This window comes from Mustela putorius, unplaced genomic scaffold (genome assembly GCF_011764305.1).
Source record: "Mustela putorius furo isolate JIRA1106 unplaced genomic scaffold, ASM1176430v1.1 tig00003901_pilon_pilon_pilon, whole genome shotgun sequence".
NCBI lineage: Eukaryota > Metazoa > Chordata > Mammalia > Carnivora > Mustelidae > Mustela > Mustela putorius.
Window position 1 is genome coordinate 7,107,646 of NW_025422049.1, and position 5,754 is coordinate 7,113,399.

The following is a 5,754-nucleotide window of genomic DNA, read 5'->3' on the forward strand; positions in this document are numbered from 1 at the left end:
AAGAGCCCGACGCGGGACTTGATCCCAGGACCCCGAAACCATGACCCAAGCTGAAGGCAGCGGCCTAACCCACCGAGCCACCCAGGCACCCCTGATTTTCAAAATGATTTTGAAATTAACTGGTAGATAGTATACTGGAATATGACAGAAAAAGGAGAAATTGAAAGAGAACCTTAGAACTGCAAAAATAGGGTTCATCTTGTTCTAATGCTTAGTTAACACAGGAAAGCTGCTCTTGTCTTAATGTCTTCAGAAATGAGACCCACTGAGATATGCAAATGACACTTATGCCACTTATTCATGGGACTTAAAGGATAAACACAAACATACCCACCAATAGGGAGGATAGGCTTTTAAGTTCTCAAGGGTTATTCTTGCATTTTCTTCTCTACTCTGGCTATATTTTCTTCCTAAAAGACCTTACCTACTTCCAGGCTTTAAATGCCATCTACACACCAATTATTCTCAAGTTTATTTCTCTAGCCTTGACTTCATCCAGATTTGTATACTCAACTGTCTATTTAATTGCAATTCCCAGGGTAACCAATACAAAAAATAACTAAAATACATACAGAAAATGAAATGAGAAGGGAATCAAAGTGGTACCAAAAAACCCCACAAAAGGTAATACTAAAGAAATTGAGGGAAAAAAAATGATACAAGCAATACAGAAAATAGCAGAATGGCAGAATTCAGCCTTTCCTTTCCAAAAATTTTTAAAAATTTTGTGTACCTTCTTTTTGTTTTTTTTTCTCTAAATATTTATTTTTTTAAGAAATTAAGTTTTCTCTTATCAATGATCAGATTAAATGTAAATGAGTTAAACTCATCTCTTAAAAGATAGACTGGCAGGGGGCACGTGGGTGGCTCAGTGGGTTAAAGCCTCTGCCTTCAGCTCAGGTCATGGTCCTAGGGTCCTGGGATGGAGCCCTGCATCGGGCTCTCTGCTCCACAAGCAGCCTGTTTCCTCCTCTCTCTCTGCCTACTTGTGATCTCTCTCTCTGTCAAATAAATAAATTAAATTAAGTTAAATTAAAAAAAGATCGACTGGCAGTATGGATTTAAAAAAATGATTCATCTATATACTATCTACAACAGACTCACTTTGCATTCAAAGGCAGAAATATGTTGAAAGTAAAAGAATGGAAAAATATATTCCACCCAAACAGTAAATAAAAGAGAGCTTGAGTATCTATATTAATAGCAGACAATATAGACTTTATGTCAAAAGTTTTTATGAGGAATGCCTGGGTGGCTCAGTCAGTTGGGCATCTGCCTTCAGCTCGGGTCATGGTCCCAGGGTCCTGGGATCAAGTCCTGCATGGGGCTCCTTGCTTGGCAGAATGTGTGCTTCTCCCTCTGCCTCTGCCTGCTATTCCCCCTGCTTGTGTGCACCCCCACTCTCTGACAAATAAATGAATAAAATCTTTATAATTTAAAAAAAAGTTATGAGACCACAAAAAACTTATGAGACCAAAAAATGACATCATATATTGATAAAAGGGTAAATTCATTAAGAAGAAATAATTAATAAAAAATAGAAAGAAGTAGACATATAATAGAGCATATAATTTTTTTATATAAAGTAATACTGACATAAAAGAGCCCCAAAATATGTGAAACAACCATTGACAGAATTGGAGAAATAGTTCTACAATCAATGCGTATAGACTTCAATAGAAGTATAGACTAGTATTATAGACTATTGAAGTCTATACACATATGCACAAACAAAAGAGCCTCAAAACATGAGAAACAATCATTGAGAGAACTGAAGAGAGAAATAGGCAGCTCTACAATAATACTTGGAGACTTTAATGCTCTACTTTCAATAATGGATAGACATCTAAACCCAAGATCAAAAAGGAAATAGAGGATTTAAACAACAGTATTAACCAAATACACCTAATAAACATACAGGAACATTCCACCCATCAACAGAATACACATCCTTCTCAAGTGAACATGGAATATTCTTTAGGGCACACCATATTTTAGGCTATGAAACAAGTCTCAAAATATTTTAAAAGAAATTGTACGAAAAGCTTGCAGAAAAAATAATGAAGAGCAGAGATCAGTGAAATACAGAATAGAAAATCAAAGAGGATCATAAAACCAAAAGTTGCTTTATTTAAAAGATCAACAAAATTGACAAACCTTGACCTAGACTAAGAAAAATTCTAAAGAATAAAAATCAGAAATACAAGAGGCAATATCATTCCAAACCTTAGAGAAATTTTTAAAAATATACAAAATGAATACTTTGAATAATTTTTTGCCAATAAATCACCAAATTGCTAAATTGACTTAAGAAGAAATAGAAAATCTAGGGGGTACCTGGTGGCTCAGTCAGTTAAGGCTTGGACTTTTGATTTTGGCTCAGGTCATGATTTCAGGGTCATGAGAAGGAGTCCCAAGTTGGGGCTTTGAGTTCACTGGGGAGTCTGCTTAAGATTTTTCTCTTCCTCTCCGTCTGACCCCCATCTTGCGAACATGCATCTGTACTTTCTCTCTCAAATAAATGAAGAAATCTTAAAAAAAAAGATGAAATAGAAAATCTGAATAGACCTGAAACAAGTAAGAAGATCAAACCAATAATCAAAAACCTCTTAACAAAGAAAGTCCAGGACCAGATCGCTTCACTATTAAATTCTACCAACCATTTAAAGAAGAATTAACAGTACCAATATCCTTTTTATTCAAGTATTACTGATCTCTCTGTTGTAAGATATACAAAGTTTCTTCCTGTCATGCATTTTAATTCCTAGAACCCTTTTCTCTCAAATCTTTAACTAATTGGCTTATTCTTTTCCTCAGATCTCAGTTTAATTGTTTCTCCTTCATGGAAGCCTTCCTAAATCATGCTAACAGGTCCGCCCTATTTATTTTTTATCACAGCACACTGTTTATTTCAGAACAGTTCTCCTAACATTAACCTTCCTCATTTATTTGTTTGCCTTTTAATCTTGTTTGCCTTCTCACTAAATTGAAGTACTATGAAGGCAGAAGCCTTGTCCATCTTATTTTCAGTTGTATAGGCAGACCCTAGCAAAATACCTGACACATAGTAGACATTCAGTAAGCTTTAGTGAATAACTAAAAGGAAACACCTTATACACATATTAGGGGTACCTGGCTGGCTCAGTTGGAAGACCATGTGACTATTGATCTCAGGGGGTCATGAGTTTGAGCCCCACATTGGGGGTAGAGTTTACTTAAATAATTTTTTTAAAAGCTCTTAGATATTGGGGCACCTGGGTGGCTCAGTGGGTTAAGCCGCTGCCTTCGGCTCAGGTCATGATCTCAGGATTAAGTCCCGCATCGGGCTCTCTGCTCAGTGGGGAGCCTGCTTCCCTCTCTCTCTCTGCCCGCCTCTCTGTCTGGTATGATCTCTCTCTGTCAAATAAATAAATAAAATCTTTAAAAAAAAAAAGCTCTTAGATATTAATTTGTGATTAAAAATTTGGCATAAGAATCAACTAGGTTTCAAGTTAATATATAGCAAACTAAAATATATTTGTCTCTGATGTAGTCCATCTTTCCCTACTCCAATCTTTTAAACATATAAATTATTTAAATATTCTCCTAGAAATTTAAGGTGAAGCATAATTTTTTCTTTTTAATTTAAATGTTTTTATTTATTTGTCAGAGAGAGAGAGAGAGTGCACACAAACACAAGCAGGGGGAGCAGCAGGTAGAGGGAGAAGCAGGCTCCCCACCGGGCAGGGGGCCCAATGTGGGACTAGATCCCAGGACCCTGGGATCATGCTCTGAGTCTGAGGCAAATGCTTAACCGCCTGAACCACCCAGGTGTCCCAAGAATGATTTTTCTATCTGTAGCTAAATATTATCCTTTGGCACTACTCTTCAGATAACAAAATACCATAATTCCTTTGAGGAGACTAAAAAAGGCCAAATGACTAATGCTTCATTTGTATCTAAACTTAAAATGATAAAAGTCATTCTAGATACTATTAATAACTGTAGTAAACATATATCAGTATTCCCTGAAGGGAGATTCAGAATCGTAAGACACTGCCTGAGCCTTAAGTATAGGCACGTCCCCCTAAGATACGGAGTTTACTGTCAGCCTACATTCTCACAAGAGTCCCAGACCGTGCTGAAATGAAAGGGAAGAACGACAGCTTCATTTCAGTCACATGTTCAAAAGTTAATTTGCCTGATTTATTGTTTTTTTCCCCCTGGGAGAGAGAGCATGCAAGCAGGGGGTAGGGGCACAAGGAGAGGGAATGAGAGAACCCCAAGGAGGCTCCACGTCCAGCGCAGAGCCCAATGTAGGGCTTGATTCCAAGACCCTGAGATCATGACCCAAGCCACAATCAAGAGCCAGACACTTACCGAACTGATCCACCCAGGCCCCCCTTTCCTGATTGTTTTAAATGCTGGTGCAGATTTCTAAAATTATTACCCACAATTGTTAAATGGCCAGAACTTCTGGAGAAATATCTTATAATCCCATGAGCTCTCATAATAAAATTGACTCAAAAATTTAGTTGAGGCACTTGTACTATTATGAAGTCCCTAAAAGCTAAAGGTCTACCCAACTCTACATTTCATATAGAGGTCAGAAAGGGAAAAAACATAAGAAATTAAATATTGTCAGCAGTTAGGACACATCCATATAACTAGAAATGTTCTTAAAAATATTCATTAATTTAACTAACATGTATTGAATGCTTATGATGGACCAGGTTTTTCTAAGTGCCTATAATTTTTACTGCATATAAGTCTCACAATAACTCAAAAAGGCATGTGCTACCATGATGCTCACTTTACTACTGAAGAAACCAAGGCTCGGAAAGGTTAGATAACTTGCCAAAGACTCATAGGTAGTTAACAGAAAAGCTAGTGGTTGAAGCCACATAGCCTGATTCCTTTGACAGAATTATTTAAAGAGGTTATAGATAGGGGTGCCCCGCTGGCACAGGTGGTAGAGTATGTGACTCCTGATTTTGGAGTTGTGAGTTCAAGCCCATGTTGGGTGTAGAGTTTACTTAAAAATTTTTTTTTTAAATCAAGGGGACATGGATTCTACATCTTAATATATCAACATTCACTCAATAGGCTCAGTTAATATGTACAACTCTAGGTAGTTCCATCCCTACTTTCCTATCCCTTTGCCAACTGATAATCCTGGGCATGGGAAGTTAAGATGTTCATGGCAAAAGCCATCATTTCATGTTGAAAAAGAAGGGGAGAAAATTCTATGAATCATAAAAAAGGGATTGCATTTCCAGGAAAGCAGCAAACCATATAACCCTAGGTTACCTTGTTGCGGTCATAAAGCCTGCCAGTTACAACACTATTTTTGTAACTTCTGTAGCCTTGGACTACAGTTTACTATTATTGACCTCAGAGCTAATCACTGTATCTATCTCCACTCTAACAAAAACCACTTTAAGATAAGTACAAGAGCGAAGTCTCCATTTGTTTCAAGGGTAACACAGATGCTACAGGCTTCCAATTTCTGTTTCTATTTCCACCTTGGTATAAGTGCCATAACTTTCACCAGAGATAATCATATAAGCCATTAATGGGTACCACCTCAGGAAGAGTCCAAGGATGAGATCCAACACAAAGCCTCTTCTGCAATCTCCCACCAGCATTAGAGAGCCCATTAATCCTAGGCAGTTCTGCTTTCCTTCAAAGAGATAAAGGAGCTCCCACTTCCAAGGAGGTCAGGGATAGATGAAGTGAGAGGCAGGAATGACTCTTATAGTGACAAGAATATAC